This window comes from Pituophis catenifer, unplaced genomic scaffold (assembly GCF_029215685.1).
Source record: "Pituophis catenifer annectens isolate HBS135680 unplaced genomic scaffold, rPitCat1.0.hap2 SCAF_5, whole genome shotgun sequence".
Taxonomy (NCBI): Eukaryota; Metazoa; Chordata; class Lepidosauria; order Squamata; family Colubridae; genus Pituophis; species Pituophis catenifer.
This window is the reverse complement of record NW_027256885.1, coordinates 38,612,652-38,631,094: the sequence shown is the minus strand read 5'-3', so window position 1 is coordinate 38,631,094 and position 18,443 is coordinate 38,612,652.

Below are 18,443 nucleotides of genomic sequence, written 5' to 3'. Positions count from 1 at the left end.
ACAGGAGTTGATAACAAGTAAAAGGAAGGAAATAAAACAAGTGGACCTCATAAAAGCTGTATTAAAGGCAGCTGAAAGCCCAGAATGGCTGGCTATAATACATATAGAAGCACACCAAAAGGGAACTTCAAAATTAGTTGTGAGTAATAGATTGGCAGATGAGACTGTAAAGGAAGCTGCACAACTAGAGGAGGAAAAGGAGTTAATGGTTTTAATTCCTACTCTGGAATGTGATGTGAAACCTGAGTTCACAAGTGAGGAAGAGAAACAAATGATAGAAGGAGGTGCGGAGAAGATAGCAGGGAAGTGGAAAACAAAGGATGGATTACAAATAGTGAACAAACCAGTTATGAGGAATATAATAGAGAGAGTGCATGAGGGGGACACAAGCCTTAATAGATTTTGTAAAGAGAAAATATATTTGTAGAGGCATGTACACGATAGCTATGCAAGTAAGTAGAAAATGTATACACTGTGTAAGAATAAATTTAAAAATCATGTGTAAGCAGTTAGCAGGGGGAAGAGAATTGGCCATTTGGCCATTCCAGCGAATTCAAGTAGATTACATTGAGATGCCAGCAGTGGTAACATTGAAGTTTTTGCTGGTATTAGTGGACCACTTAATTGGATGGGTTGAAGCATTTCCATGTGCAAGAGCAAATGCTCAGATGACAGTGAAAATAATATTGGAACAGATAATACCTAGATATGGACTGGTTGAAACTATTGATAGTGATAGAGGCACACACTTCACTGCCCAGGTAGTGAAGCAAGTGATGGAGCAATTGGGAATTGATCAGCAATATAATTTGGCATGGTGCCCAACTTCAACTGGGAAGATTGAAAAAATGAACCAAACCCTGAAAAATGCATTAAAAAAAATAATGTTGGAACTCCAGATACCCTGGATGAAATGTTTGCCTTTAGCTCTTTTACGGATTAGAACAAGCCCTAGAAAAGATGTGGGAATTTCACCATATGAAATGATGTTTGGATTCCCTTATACTGGGAGTGTGGGTATGCCTAGAATAGAACTTAAGGATGTTTTTCTAAGAAAATATATACTAGGACTGTCCCAGTGTTTTTCTCGTTTAAGGTCTAAAGGACTATTGGCACAAACTCCACCTCCTGACTTTCAAGTACATGACTACAAAAGTGGTGACTGGGTCCTGATAAAGACTTGGAAGGAAGAGAAATTATGTTCTGTGTGGGAAGGACCATACCAGGTGCTGTTGACTACTGAGTCGGCTGTAAGGACAAAAGAAAGAGGATGGACACATTATTCCAGAATTAAAGGACTGGTGGATTCACCTTATGGATGGACAGTGACTTCAGACACATCAAACCCTCTTAAATTAACGTTTAAAAAGACGAACACTTAGTTAATGGAACGTTGGAAGGTTGAGTTGCTTATTTGGCTGGGGGGAATAAACTTTTTTGTTGTGTTGTTGATTATATTGAGAAGGGAGATAGTAGAATGGCGTAAATATATGCTGTGGTATCAGGTGGATATAAGTCCCCAACAACCGATTGGAAGTTTTGAAATCTAAGGGTAAGATTTTATATATCTATACATACCCTAGGTGGGGGGTGGGGGCTAGTCCACAAGGAATATGAAGTTAACAGTGATAGTGGTTGTTGCCTTGTGGGAGGTTATGCAACATATGCAGGTAGGAATGGAGACTTTTACTGTATTGCCTAGTTATCCTATAACATGGCAGCAGTTGTGTTTCCATACCGAACTTGAGCAAGAGTATTCCCAGGTGCAGACACCACTGAAACTGATTGAAATTACAGCTGAAGCTGGAATCTGTATTAGATCCACCTTTGATGATGGTATACCGCTAGGTAAATACCCAAGGTGTAATTGCACATATGAAATAGTCACACACCATAAAGATGTCTCAAGTAGAATGGAGTGTTATGTCCTTATAAGGACATCCGCCGGTGATTGGCTAATCCACCAGCGGGAAAAATGAACTGCTGTCACTGGTCGGCCAGCCTGCCGGAGTGCTATAAAAGAGAGCTCCGGCAGCGCAGCCGGCAGTCTATTCTGAGCTGAATAAAGGTACTGAATGGACCATCGCTGGTCGCGTCTTCTTCCCCTGCGCCTGATCTAACACTGGCGACGAAGGATTCAAAGAACCATAGCGACGAACCTTGTGGCACACCGCCAACAGACCTAAGAGCTAAGCACTGAGCTGAAGTCACGAAGCCAAAGCCACCGAAGTCATGGCGACATCGCAAGCCGCACTAGTCTCGCTAGCCACATTCAACCCCGGGAAGGAGAAATGGAGGTCCTACATGGTCCGGTTTCTCCAATTCCTGAGAGGCAACAACTACCAGGACTTGAACGATGACCGCAAAAGAGCCCTGTTCCTGGCTCACTGCGGGTCTGAAGTGCTGGAGATGGCCATCGACCTCGTGGCGCCAAGGGACATCGAGGAAATGTCTTGGGCCAACCTCCAAGAAGTGCTACAAGAGCACTATGCCCCAACGGGGACTCCAATCGCCAACCACTTCACCTTCCAACAGAGGAACCAGCGGGACGGAGAGCCGATCAAAGATTTTGTGGCAGCCCTACGCCAAATCGCAGCAAACTGCAAATTTGATAATGTGGACAATGCCATCAGAGACCAAATCGTATTTGGCATGAAGGACGTGGCTCTCCAAAAGAAATTCCTGAGCTGAAAGAAGATAACGCTCAAGGAAGTCATCGAGGAAGCCACGGCTGCAGAGACCTCAGAAAAAGCAGCAGCCGTGATGATGGCCAAAGCGGTCCATAAGATCCAAAGGGCTCCCCAAACTTCCACCGACGAATCAACTGCTGGATCTGACTCGGATGAGGAAATGGCCATCCACAAGGTCTCCAGACCCCCAAGGCGGGAAACCGCTCAAAATGGCGACCGGGGGGAGCGCTGCACCAGCTGCAGAGGGGACCATGCGAGGGCCAAATGCCGGTGGAGAGATGCGACCTGCAGATGCTGCTTCAAGAGGGGTCACATCGCAGAAGCCTGCAGAGCCGAGGATCCAGCCCCTGAATCGTCCAGTCACCGTCTGCGCGAAAATCGCAAGGATTACCAGAGGCCATCTAGATGGTCCTCGTACCAACCCAGATGCGGAGAGGGCAAGTTTACAAAGAACGGAGCAGTCCACCAGACGACAATCGCGCACACCAACGACAACAGCACCACCAAATACCACGTGATGGTGACCGTGGAAGGGACTCCATGCTCCATGGAGGTAGATTTGGGATCGATCTACTCCATCATGGACTGGCATCAACTGAAGCGCTTAAAGCCCAGCTTCAGCAAGAAGGACCTGAAACCCCTGCGATCGAGACTCGTAGACTTTGGAGGAAATCCCATCAGAGTCCTGGGAAGAACATCACTCCAGATCACCTACCACGAGTTCCATGGTGACCTCCCCATCACCATCGTCAAGCACAGCCGCCCGAACCTTTTGGGAGTGGAGTGGTTCAAGCCCTTAGGGCTCTCAATTGGAGGGATCCACCAAATTTGCAGGGACAAACTCGACAACCTCATCGAAGAGTTCAAGGAAGTCTTCGATGGTAAGCTGGGGAAATTTGTGGGAAAACCCATTTCCTTAAATCTAGACAAAACAATTACACCAATTAGACTAAAGTCTCGCAGAGTTCCATTCGCCTTGCAGCCCAAAGTAGATGCCCAGTTAGACAAGTTAATTGCCCAAGGCGTATTGGAACCGATCGATCATGCGACATGAGAGACCCCCATTTTAACCCCAATGAAGCATGATGGATCTGTGTGCATCTGCGCTGACTATAAATGTTCAATCAACAAGGCTTTACAGCAGAGCGCATACCCTGTCCCAGTGGTGCAACATCTGCTGCATTCACTCGGGAGTGGGTCACTATTCACAAAACTGGACCTGGCCCAGGCTTACCAGCAACTGCCAGTGGACGAAAAAACTGCAGAGGCGCAAACAATTGTCACCCACAGGGGCGCATTTAAATGTAACCGTCTCCAGTTTGGAGTCAGTGCAGCCCCAGGTATTTTTCAATCCATGATGGAACGCCTTCTCCAAGGCATTCCAGGGGTGGTGCTGTATTTCGATGATGTCTTAATCTCCGGGTACTCGAAAACCCAACTAATTGAACGACTGAGGCTTGTCCTACAGAGGTTCAAGGCGAAGGGTTTGAGAGTCAGGAGAGATAAGTGCATAATTGGAGTCCAGGAGGTCGAGTTCCTGGGCTATCTCATCGATGGCACTGGCATCCACCCCACCAAATCTAAGGTAAAGGCTATCCACGAAGCTCCAGCCCCCAAAAACAAAGCGGAGCTTCAGGCTTTCCTAGGACTACTGAATTTTTACAGTGTCTTCTTGCAACAGAAAGCCACGACTGCTGAGCCACTCCACCGCCTTTTGGGGAAAGCGGCACCCTGGAAATGGGAGGAGGAAGAGGAAGCAGCATTCAAAGCCATCAAAGGACTGCTTTCATCAGACAGCGTGCTCATACAATATCATGAGACGCTCCCATTGAGCCTGACCTGCGACGCATCACCCTACGGAGCCGGAGCAGTGCTCTGTCACTGCGTTATTTTATTTGCCAGCTGAACTCATCATTTCTGGACTGTCAGACTCTCCGTAGCTTGCCAACTTCTTATCAGTAAGCTACGTGTTTCCGTATCCACCCACATTCCTTCACTTGCTTCACACACACTCTTTCCTTTGTTCTCTTTCCAGCAAGGTCCGGCTGAGATAGCCGGCAAGAATTACTTTCAAAAATGTAGCAATTACTTTTCTTAGTTAGTGAGGTGTTTTATTTTCTTTATAACAAATAAATGAGTTTTATTAGAAACCTTTCTTCGCGTTTCTTTTTCAGAATATTGCAACAAGGAATAAGCCTCGATTCATCTCCTCTAATTAAACCAGGGTAATTAGTCCCAGAGCCAAACATGGGATTAATCGATGCCCTGACATGCTCAGCCACCAACTCCCTAATGGCACAGAAGCACCCATCGCATATTTCTCCAAGATGATGTCCAGCGCGGAACGCAACTACAGCCAGCTGGACAAGGAAGCCTTGGCCATCGTTGCTGGCATCAAGCGCTTCCACGAATACGTCTATGGCAGAAACTTCTCCATCATCACAGACCACAAGCCGCTGCTGGGACTGCTGGCGAGGGACAAGCCGACACCAGCATATATGTCCCCCAGAATGACGCGATGGGCAATTTTCCTAGCCGGGTATTCGTATACACTAATCCACAGACCCGGCAAAAACATAGGAAATGCAGATGGACTAAGCAGATGCCCATCCAAAGAGCCGGTGGAAGACCCCGCCCCCACACTTGGGCTCTTCCACATCGACGATGACAAAGCGTGCCCAGTTACCTCCGCAGACGTGGCAGCCCATACCCAACGGGACAAGATCCTAAGGCAAGTAAGATCATGGGTCCTGCGGGGCTGGCCAACGGGGAAGATGGCACAGGAGTTTAGCCTGTTCACCAGGAAGCAACAAGAGCTATCCACCATGAAGGGCTGCCTCCTTTGGGGTGATAGAGTGATAATTCCCCAAGCCCTACAGCAGAAGACCCTAGAAACCCTGCACAGCGGGCACCCAGGCATAGTAAGAATGAAGGGGTTGGCACGAAGTTACGTCTGGTGGCCAGCCCTAGACAGGGACATTGAAGAGTGGGTCAGCAGATGCGATCCGTGCCAAGAAGTGAGGCCAGCTCCTCCACAAGCCCAGCCGACGGAGTGGGAAAAGCCCAGCAGCCCATGGTCAAGGGTCCACATTGACTTTGCAGGTCCAATGAATGGGAAACACCTCCTAATCGTAGTGGACGCCTTCTCGAAGTGGCTGTAGGTAGTACCCATGGCATCCACCACAACGGAAGCAACAACCAGGGCGCTCTGGAGGCTTTTTGCAACCCACGGGCTACCAGATGTGCTAGTTTCCGACAATGGGCCCCAACTTACATCCAAGCCCATGGAAGCATTCCTGGCAGGCCTGGGCATCCGCCATGCCCTGTCAGCACCCTACAGACCGGCTGGTAACGGGCAGGCGGAAAGAATGGTGAGGCTCACCAAGGAAGCGCTCACCAAGATGGGCACAGGCAAGAAAGAATAGACCAGTTCCTCCTCACCCAGCACATCACGCCACACGCCACCACCCACAAGAGCCCAGCAGAACTGTTGATGGGCAGAAGGCTGAGGTCACCCCTGGACCGGCTGCATCCCCAGTACAACCCAGAGGTGCCACCCAACGCCAGCCGCCCACTTCGCACCTTCACCATAGGAGATCCGGTATTTGCGCTAAATCTCTACGGGTCTCCGAAATGGCTGAAGGGGAAGATAGAGAGCATAACCAGCCCGAAGTCCTACAGGGTGGAGCTGGAAGATGGACAGGTCTGGAGACATCACATCGACCAGCTCCAGAAAAGGTGGAGGGAAGTAGGACAAAACCAACCCGATGAGGTAGACCTGCAACACCCCGACGAGGTAGGCCTACAACACCCCATTGAAGTAGGCCTACAACACCCCATCGAGGTAGGCCTGCACCACCCCGATGAGGTAGGCCTGCACCACCCTGACGAGGTAGGCCTGCACCACCCCAAAGAGGTAGGCCTGCACCACCCCGAAGAGATAGGCCTGCCCCAGCCCAGCAAGGTGAGCCTTTGGCGTTCCGTGGGGGTAGACTGGTACCCTGGGGGAGAGGGGAGTCAGTGCCGCCCCAGCGAGGAAGACCTGCACCACCCCGGCGAGGGAGACCTCCACCTCTACCAGCAGGTAGACCGGCGACGTCCAGGAAGGGAAGACCTGCAAAACCTCAGTGAGGCCGGCCCATGCCACCCTGGCGAGGGAGACCAGCACCTCCACAGCGAAGTAGACTGGGGACAACCCAAGGAGGGAGGTCCACAACACACCGGCGGAGTCGACCTGCACCACCCCGGCGAGGGAGACCTTCACCAACACAACGAGGTAGACCGGGGACAACATAAGAAGGGAGGCCCACAACACCCTGGCGGAGCCAGCCTGCACCACCCCAGTGAGGGAAACCTCCACCCCTCAGACAGGGTAGGCCGGCAACGAGTAGGGGAAGCATCCCCACAACACACCAGCAAGGTCGACCGGCACCAGCCAGGCAAGGGAGTTCTACACCAGCCCGACGGGGTAGACGGACGACCCTCCGGCAGGGTCGACCAGCAGCCACGACAACCCGACACGCAGAAGTGCCAACAACAACAACAACAACGACACCCACAACAGACGAATGGAAAAGAAACCATGGACTTACCGGACATCAGTGGTTCCCCCACATCCGACAGCAATGTCCAGCCGCGAGGTATCCAGACCCCAGGACAGGGAGAAGACCAGTATCGCCAGCGGATAGAGCCCAACGATGCAGCCAGAGGTGCTGGGACAGGGTCCGCACACTCGACGGCTGGACTCCGGACAGCCCCAGGATGGGAGCCGGAGAGAACAGGAGCTCCGCCTGCTCGGGGAGGCGGCGAAGCTCAAATGGGACTGCGCAGGTCAGGTAGGACTAGCAAACGTCCCACCTACCTGCGCGACTTCGTAACATTTATTGACAGGATGAACAAACTACGATCTAGGAGGGGAGGGGTGTTATGTCCTTATAAGGACATCCGCCGGTGATTGGCTAATCCACCGGCGGGAAAAATGAACTGCTGTCACTGGTCGGCCAGCCTGCCGGAGCGCTATAAAAGAGAGCTCCGGCAGCGCAGCCGACAGTCTATTCTGAGCTGAATAAAGGTACTGAATGGACCATCACTGGTCGCGTCTTCTTCCTCTGCGCCTGATCTAACATGGAGTTTTTATATAATCAATGTAATGAACTTTATGGAAATTATACACCATCCTATAAGAAATTTAGGATTATGGAAGACGGACTACTTTTACCATATCTTGAATTAAAGGCCCTGTCAAAGCTTATGTTTTTGTGTGGAAACATAGCAATGGCAAGATTGCCCTTTACATGGAAGGGTAGATGTACAGTTGGATATCTTAAAGCACCAACTAGGTACACTAGATAAGTGGATGAGCCAGTAAGAAAAGAGGGGAATGTCTTTCTGGAATTAATGAAACTAGCTCTAAATAGTTCATCTTTTTGTGTAAAAGGAAAGACAATAGTCTCAGATATTATGTCTACTTGTTTTGTTGGAGTACCAGTCCCTGGAAAGTTTTTATTTGAGGAAGCAAAAATCACCATAGAACCAAATAATTATAATTTGTCAAAGGTGATTATTTTGTTTGGAAGTCTGCTAAAGCCTAATAAATGGACTAACCAGAAAAAATTGGTAATTGAGGTGAAAACTATATTACTAGCTTATGATTGTGTGCTGTATAAGCAGCCAGAAAAGAAACCAGAAAAGGTTGTATACAACCCTGTGCCTACTGAGAATGTGTTTGCTTGTACTGAGGTAGAAGAGGTAGATACAATAGGACAGGTGTTATACTTACCTAAAGGATGATTTTTATTTTGTGGGTTATATGCCTATGCATTCGTCCCTGCTAATGCAGTAGGAGGGCCCTATACAGTAGGGCGTCTGACTACATTTATGGCAGTTGCACATTTCAAAGACATTAACCAGGAAACAGAGTTTTACTATGAAATGATGAATACTAGTCTCTATCATAGTAACAGAGTACCAGAAGAAGACACTGCACAGAACACTGCAGGTGAGACACACGTGCATGAAAACAATGAACATGCTGAGAAACCTAATATAATAGAAGAGCCACATGTGGTTAAACCACATAGGCCGTATATACCACCTGTGAAATGTCCTATAACTCCAGTGGAGTATACCTTTAATTATAACAGGACTTTTGAGGAAAAAGTTTATAGAGATAAAAGATCTACACTCAGTGAGGCATACGCCGCAGGATGTAATGATGAGGTGGTAATATTATCTAAGGTACAAGCAGGGCTTCTAGCATTGTTGCCTTGGGTAGCTTCCCAATATAACCATAGGCAAATAGGACATCTTGCTTGCGCTTTAGCAAAGAGTATAAATGAAACATCATCTGCTATAGCTGCCATGGCTGATGAAATGGGAGAAATTAGGAAATCTCAGTTGCAGAACCATGTTGCTATTGATTATATATTATTACGAATGGGACATGGGTGCGAGGAATTCAAAGGTATGTGTTGCTTCAATGTTTCCAATTGATCACAATTTAGTGAGTCTAAAATAAAAGCTTTACATAATATCACTACACACTTAACACACTTAACAGATAGTTCAGCCTTTAATGGGCTGTGGAATCTGTTAACTTCTTGGTTACCAAGTTTTGCTTGGTTGAAGGACTTGTTTGCATGTGTAATTGCTATTATAGTTATAGGCTTTATCTCTTGTATTTGTATTCAATGTATGCCTGTATGTAGTAATTGTTGTAAGTACTGTTACCAAGTAACTAAGCCAAAGACAAAAGAGATGAAAGGAAAGAAATTAAGTAAGCAGGAGGTGCGAATTATGTTGAAAGATTTGAATGATGGTTTACAGGAATAAGTAAGGATAAAATAGAAAAGGGGGGATTGAGAGAAATAAGAATTATTCCTGTAAAAAGAGAGCAAGAGCAATGCCATATTTATCCTTTATATGACCTAAAATGCCAGATGTGAGCAGTGGTGAAATCTAAAATTTGTTACTACCGGTTCTGTGGGCATGGCTTGGGGGGGGGGGTAATGAGCTGAGCCTTGGTGGAGCAGCAGACTAAACTGCTGTTAAGTAACACCAGCTGCCTGCAATTACTGCAAGTTCAAATCTCACCAGGCTCAAGGTTGACTCAGCCTTCCATCCTTTCGAGGTAGGTAAAATGAGGACCCGGTTTGTGGGGGCAATAAGCTGACTTTGTATAAAAAAGAACACCGCTTGGGGGCCCCCGAAAGCCCTACTAAGCAGGTATATACAAAAGTATGAAGGCTATTGCTTAACGCATTGTAAGCCGCCCTGAGTCTCCAGAGAAGGGCGGCATATAAATCGAACCAATGTGGGAATCAGGTGGCCATAGTATATGTGTAGACCAATCTAACTGGTTGGACACTGTATGGAGCTTGGCACCGAAATAATCTGAGTAGAAAAAGCGGGTTCATATGGATACTCTCTGAAGGGCCCTATTCGTTCTCTCTTTGTTCAGAACATAGACTGTATTTGCAAAGGCAGAGACATCTCCTTGTGCTACATTCCTGAGGGCTGAGGTAATCTCTGATAACAGGGAGACGGGGAGATGGGCCTCTCTGCTAGCAGAAGGCAGAAGCTGGGAGAATTGAGTTTAGTTTTTCCTTAACTTTTGCTTTCCTAGAATTCACGTGATTTACTGTAAATTGTAGAATGTGAAACCTATATGGATGCTTTCCTTTTTTCATGTATGTAATATGAGATGTGTAGCCATAATAACGCCTTCTGATGACGCTGTATTTTGATAACTAATAAAAGAGATGGCAGGCTTTTGTTTGCTGCTCTCTCATCACGAGAAACACCTGTCCTTGTGCTTTCTCTAATCTGGACCCCTCATGAGAAGCCCACCAGGGTGAATGCAACAAACCAATAAATAAATAAATAAATAAATAAATAAATAAATAAATAAATAAATAATGTGACTGGGTGGGCGTGGCCAATTTTTTTTTTTTTACTTTTAAAACCATGTTTTCTACAACCTCTTCGGCAAAGAGGATGTAAAAAAATGCTTTCAAAGGCTCTGACGATCCCAGCTGAGTTGCCTGATTGGCAGAGGCTTTTTTAAAAAGCCTCTGCTGATCAGGCAACTCAGCTGGGATCGTCAGAGGCATTTAAAAGAATAAAAGGGGTTTTTTCTTTTAAAAGCCTTTGACGATCCCAGCTGAGCCGCGCGATCATCAGAGGCTTTTTTTTTTTACTTTTAAAAGCATTTTTTGGCCAAAGAGGTTGTAGAAAAAATGCTTTTAAAAGTTAAAAAAAAAGCCTCTGATGATTGTGCGGCTCAGCTGGGCATGGGGGGGGCAGAGATTTTTGCTACCGGTTCTCCGAACCACCCACCTCCATCGCTACCGGATCAGGCGATCCGGTCTGAACCGGAAGCATTTCACCCCTGGATGTGAGGCAGTAGATACGGAGTTGTGTAAGAAGGGATTTTTTTAGGGGAATAACAGAGTTATAAATTGATTAGTACATTCCATGTCAGGTCAGGCTAACATTGGCAGGAAAGGAGCTGTCATGCTAAGATTGATAATGTTATTATGACCGGGATGGGGCAACTATCAGGGGAATGTGCTTGTCCGGGAAAACAGTTGTTATGTAGCCAAAACTTATCTTATGTAAGAAAATTTATTTATTTATTCAATTTATATGCCGCCCCTCTCCGAAGACCCAGGGCAGCAAATAAGGGGCATTAAGGGGGAGGAGGTTTTTACTCTGAAACTGTATTTAAATCGTGTATTCATATGTACTGTATACTTCACTCTCTTTTGTAGCTCACATGAGCACAGAAGGCCCACTTTTGCAAAAGCTGAATAAAAGCTCTTTTTTATTGTTCACGGAGTCTCCTGAGTAGTTCATCTGAGAGATTTGAATCTCACACAAACAGAGAAGTGATAGAGGGAGTTGAAACTGCAGAAACCTTGGGTGAGAGTGACCATGTCATACTAGAATTCAACATAACGCAAACACAAGCAATAGAACTTAGTGATACCAGAGTCCTAGATTTTAAAAGAGCTGATTTTAACAAACTCAGAGAGAACTTGGGAAAGATTCCATGGATGAAAATCCTAAAGGGGAAAACAACACGAGAAGCTTGGGAAACTCTGACAAATATTATCATAAAAGCCCAGTCCAGCACAATACAGTTGAGCTGAGCCACGCCCAGGCTCCTAGCTGTCTGAACCACCAAACAGCCCCCATTGGGTGACCTTGTTGCTATGCCTATTCCAATTCATGAACTCTCTCACACACTGACACTCCTCCCTTCATGACTGGAATAAACATAAAACCAAATAATTTAATATTCTTCCTATGGTGCACTCCACCCAATGGCTTGGTCATTATGTCTGCCAGATTGTCCTCTGAAGAACAGTGAAGCAAGCTAATTAATTTACATTTGATGGCTTCTCTTACATTACAATATTTAATGTCCACATGCTTGCTTCTATTTTTTACTTTGTCACCTGTTGCCATTTTAATGCAGGCAGCATTATCCTCATACACTGTTACAGCTTCATTTACCTTTACATTTAAATCCTGTAACAGCTGTACGTACCAAGTTACCTCTGAACAAAGTTCAGATAAAGCAATAAATTCTGCCTCCACAGTAGAAATGGCTACAGTTGTTTGATTTTTGGACTTCCAACCAATTAAAGCCCCTCCAAACAATACCACAATCCCAGAATTGGACTTTCTGGTTTTTATATCATTGACATAATCACTCTCAACATAACATTTCAATTTTAATTCTTCCGAGACCTGTATTTGAAGACCCAAATTCACAGTTCCCTTCAAATACCTGAGAATCCTTTTTACACCCATCCAATGCAATTGTGTTGGTGCAACAGTAAAGCGACTCAAGATGCTTACTGCACAAGCTATGTCTGGTCTGGACCACTGTGATAGATATAACAGGCTCCCTATTGCTGACTGATATATCTCTTGATCACAGGCTTCACTTTTGTCCTCATCCAAACTGTTAGAAAAATCAGTGCTCATAGGTGTTGGAGCAGAATTACAATCCTTCATATTATATTTCTCCAACAGCTGTTCAATTTTTCTTTTTTGACTGAGAACATAACCACCTTTCTCAGTTTTTTGTATCTCCACACCAAGATAATTTTGTATTTCTCCCTAATTTTTTAATTCAAACATCTTCTCTAACTTATTAGCAAATTCTTTTACCTGTGACACATCCTTTGCAATGAAACAAAGATCATCCACAAATGCTAATAGTTGACAATCCCCCACCTTGTAACTTTCCAGTGTATATGCAACCATCAGTCTTGCAACTCTTGAACCCAAGACCAGGGGTGAAATCTAAAATTTTTCCCTACCAGTTCTGTGGGCGTGGCTTGGGGGGTTTTCCTGTGACTGAGTGGGCATGGACAACTTGATGTCACTCACAGCCACGCCCACTCAGTCACAAGACCCCCTCCCACCAAGCCACGCCCACAGAACCTGGTAGGAAAACTTTTTAAATTTCTATTCTGCCACCCACTCGCCACCCGCTCTCTCTTCGCTTTGGGTCGGGGGCCAGGGCCCAGGGATGCGCCATTCCCTGGGGCCCTGGAGCCTCTGCCTGCTTGCCACCTGCCTCAACCAGGTTGGGGAATGCGCCATTCCCCGATACCAGCCTTGCCCCGGAGCCACTGCCCGCTCTCTCATCGCCAAGCGGCGTGTCCTTACCTTTCTCCCGCGGCTGGCAGTCAGGGAAGGCAAGCACCCGAAAGTTACCGGAGTCACTCACTCTCCTTCTTGAATGTGTCCCCACCATTGCTGCTCTGGTCCATGCGCCGGCTGCGCAAGCGCACACCCAGCCTGCCGCTGATGAATGAACTAAATAAATGGTGTGCGCTTGCGCAGCCGGCGCATGGACCAGAGCAGCAATGGTGGTGGCACATTCAAGAAGGAGAGTGAGTGACTCCGGTAACTTTCGGGCGCTTGCCTTCCCTGACAGCCAGCCGTGGGAGAAAGGTGAGCAGTAGGATACACTGCGTGGCGAAGGGTGAGCAGGCAGCGGCTCTGGGGCAAGGCTGGTATCGGGGAATGGTGCATTCCCCGACCTGGTTGAGGCAGGCGGCGAGCAGGTGGCGGCTCCAGGGTGGGTGGGTGGAGCCACCAGCTGCCATTGCTACCGGTTCTCCGAACTACCAGCCATCATCGCTACCGGATCGTCCGATCCGGTCCGATCCGGTAGCATTTCACCCCTGCCCAAGACCCTTCAATGACTTATCTAAACAGATATTCCAATTCCTGGCTGACTGCTTCAGCCCATAAATGACTTTGTTCAATTTATACACCGTGTTAGGCTTTTTACTTTCATACCCTGGTGCTTGAAATATGTAAATTTCTTCCTCTAATTCTGCATTGAGGAATGCAGTGGTTATGTCAAAATGCCAAATTTTATGGCTACGTGCCGCTGCCAAAGCTAGTGCTAGCCTTATGCTTTCACTCTTTACTGTAGGCGCAAATACCTCATCATAGTCCACATTTTTCATCTGTGAAAAACCTTGTGCCTCTAACCTTTGCTTTATATTGGACCTCATTATTGGGTAGTACTTTCTTTTTGTATACCCGTTTACATCCTATGGCTTTGCAACCCTGTGGCAAAGTCATAGATGTGAACACTTTATGTTCACCCATGGATTTCATTTCTTTGTCCATGGCTTCTTTCCACTTTACTTGTTCAATTTTATTTTATTTTTTTTATTTTTTTTGGCACAATAAGACTTTATTGAGTAAAAATTCATTTGATTTCTGAAAATATTTCTTTCTTTTTTTAAAAAAAAATTTATTGTGATTTTTCCTTTTCCAAAACTCTAATACATAATCAAACAGTGTCATTTTTATAGACATTGGATTAACAGTTCATATGAGATCTACATTATATATATATATATATATATATATATATATATATATATATATATATATATATATATATATATATATATATATATACAGGTAAAACTCGAAAAATTAGAATATCGTGCAAAAGTTCATTTATTTCAGTAATGCAACTTAAAAGGTGAAACTAATATATGAGATAGACTCATTACATGTAAAGCGAGATAGTTCAAGCCTTGATTTGTAATAGTTTTGATGATTATGGCTTACAGCTCATGAAAACCCCAAATTCACAATCTCAGAAAATTAGAATATTGTGAAAAGGTTCAATATTCTAGGCTCAAAGTGTCCCACTCTAATCAGCTAATTAAGCCATAACACCTGCAAAGGGTTCCTGAGCCTTTAAATGGTCTCTCAGTCTGGTTCAGTAGGAATCACAATCATGGGAAAGACTGCTGACCTGACAGTTGTGCAGAAAACCATCGTTGACACCCTCCATAAGGAGGGAAAGCCTCAAAAGGTAATTGCAAAAGAAGTTGGATGTTCCCAAAGTGCTTTATCAAAGCACATTAATAGAAAGTTATGTGGAAGGGAAAAGTGTGGAAGAAAAAGGTGCACAAGCAGCAGGGATGACCGCAGCCTGGAGAGGATTGTCAGGAAAAGGCCATTCAAAAGTGTTGGGGACTTTCACAAGGAGTGGACAGAGGCTGGAGTCAGTGCATCAAGAGCCACCACACACAGACGGATCCTGGACATGGGCTTCAAATGTCATATTCTTTGTCAAGCCGCTCCTGAACAACAAACAACGTCAGAAGCATCTTACCTGGGCTAAAGAAAAAAAGAACTGGTCTGTTGCTCAGTGGTCCAAAGTCCTCTTTTCTGATGAGAGCAACTTTTGCATCTCATTTGGAAACCAAGGACCCAGAGTCTGGAGGAAGAACGGAGAGGCACACACTGCAAGATGCTTGAAGTCCAGTGTGAAGTTTCCACAGTCTGTGTTGATTTGGGGAGCCATGTCATATGCTGGTGTTGGTCCACTGTGCTTCATTAAGTCCAGGGTCAATGCAGCCGTCTACCAGGAGATTTTGGAGCACTTCATGCTTCCTTCCGCAGACGAGCTTTATGGGGATGCTGACTTCATTTTCCAGCAGGACTTGGCACCTGCCCACACTGCCAAAAGTACCAAAACCTGGTTCAATGACCATGGGATTACTGTGCTTGATTGGCCAGCAAACTCGCCTGACCTGAACCCCATAGAGAAGCTATGGGGCATTGCCAAGAGAAAGATGAGAGACATGAGATCGAACAATGCAGAAGAGCTGAAGGCCGCTATTGAAGGATCCTGGTCTTCCATAACACCTCAGCAGTGCCACAGGCTGATAGCATCCATGCCACGCCGCATTGAGGCAGTAATTGATGCAAAAGAGGCCCAAACCAAGTACTGAGTACATATGCATGCTTATACTTTTCAGAGGTCCGATATTGTTCTATGTACAATCCTTGTTTTATTGATTTCATGTAATATTCTAATTTTCTGAGATTGTGAATTTGGGTTTTTTTTTGTTTTTTTTTTAATTTGATTTATATGCCGCCCTTCTCCGAAGACTCAGGGCGGCTTACAATGTGCTCAGCAATAGCCTTCATCCTTTTGTATATTTATACAAAGTCAGCTTATTGCCCCCACAAACTGGGTCCTCATTTCACCTACCTTAGAAAGGATGGAAGGCTGAGTCAACCTTGAGCCTTGGCGAGATTCGAACCCTGCATTCCCTGGATGAGAAATGGAGAAACATTTTTTAAAGACAAAGCAGCTCCCTGCAGCTCCCTGTCCCCCCACCTTTGTCAATGGGCCATTATCTTCAACACAAAAGACATAATAGGACCCATCTAGCAACAGAAATTCACCACATGGCAAGGAAGTAAGCCTGGGAGACAACCTACAAAGTTAGCTAAGACCCCCGCCCCCTGGGAGTTTGACAACCAATCAGGATGCATTTCTTACACAGGAACTGGAAACACTGAGGTGGGGCCCAACAGAGGGCATAAAACCAAGGCACTCCCAGCATCTCACCCCTTTTTCTACTCAGGACTCAAGCCATGTGATCCTGTTAAGGAACTCAAGCCATGTGATCCTGTCCACCATTAAACCATCTTTCTAAGCAGTCTCCATGTTTCCAGTGTCTTTTTCCCCACTTGGAACTGAACCCAGAAGGATATTTCTTCCAACAATTTGGCACTCCAGAGATGGGACTCCAAGCTAACCTAAACAATGGACCTTGCCCAAGTAAGCTTTCCTTGCTAGCAGCATCCCCATTGAGTCTGTGGCAGGGGTGGGTTCTACTTACCTTTACTACCGGTTCGCAATGGGATTGCCTTTGGAATATGCACCCATGCATTGCTTCCAAAAACCCTTAAATGTGCCAGAGATGGCTGTCAGGCCTGGAAGCCATCTTTTGCCTTGGGCCTTCAGGCCTGCCACATTTACTACTGTGGGAAACTGGGAGGGGGGATTGTGTGGAGCAGGGGTGATATATAGTCATAATAACATTCCTTTCTCAGAGAGTCAAGGACATCTTGCCCTGCACCTGGAGGAGTGTGACTGGGAGGCATCTCCAGATGGGACGGTGCTTTGATTGGACCATGTGATGGACATGTGGGTGCTGAGTAGGAACCTAGACTTTCCTTTGGGTGGGGAAAACCTGGAAGCTTTCATATTCGGGTTTTCCCAGATGTGCCAATATGACATCTCTAATAAAATGGAACTTTGAGGAACTTCAAGCCTCGGAGTCTTCTTTCTGTCAGCTTTGGAAGCCATATTAGTCCGGAAGCTCCAATGCTGCCACCTTCTCCTGTATGGGAAAGTAGGAGGGGGGATTAAGGAGAGGGGTTGTTAGTAGACATAATAGCATTCTTCCCGTCGGTCAAGGTCAGGGCGATCCAACATCTGGAGAAGGAGTGGTCAGGGGGCTGGATCGAGATGGAACGGACGTTGATTGGAGCATGTAACCGACTGGGGGGGAAAGGGGATGGTTTTGGGAGCTTTGATTTACTGAAGGAAATCCCAGATTTTTCAGATTCGGGTTTTCCCAGATGTGCCAGTTTGCCTATTCTAGTAAAGAGAACTTTGGAAAATGCTTGCTTCCACGTCTTTACTTGGAGTTGGGGGGTTTTCTGGAATGCTGACACTTTCGTTGGGGTGTTACTTGGAACCCTGACAATGGCTTTTTCCCATATAGCATTGCATATGGAGTATTATTAATAGAGGAACTCCAAAGCCTATTGATTAAATAATTAGCAGTCAACATGGCTTCATCCCAATATGACCTGCTCAGACCAGAATCCTCCAGCAGTGAATCCTTCATTGTTTGTAACACACCATTCTGCCCAGTGGTGAAATGTAAAATTTGTTACTACTGGTTCTGTGGGCATGGCTTGGTGGTGGTGGGGTAATGTGACTGGGTGGGTGTGGCCACCTTTTTTTTTTTTTTTTACTTTTAAAACCATTTTTTCTACAACCTCTTCGGCCATACGGAGAGATGCAGTGGCCCAGGAAGTCACTGGTTGTCTGTGCGAATTGGCATTTTTCGCGCTTTACAAAGAGTTGATGGTCTCGCAGGTGCTGCAACACCAAACGGACATGCTTCCAGTGCTCTTTTGGGTGAGGGACAGTAGATCAAGATTTCATTCAGGTAGATGACCATGAAACAGTCCAATAGATCCCAGAACACATTATGCATGAATTTCATGATGACCCCGTGAGCGTTGGTAAGGCCAAAGGACGTCACCGTGTACTTGAAGTGGCCATAGTGTGTCCTGAAGGCCGTGTTCCATTCATCCCCCCACTCTGATTCAGACCAAATTATAGGCTCCCTGCAGGTCCAGTTTGGTGAAAATCCTGGCCTGGCA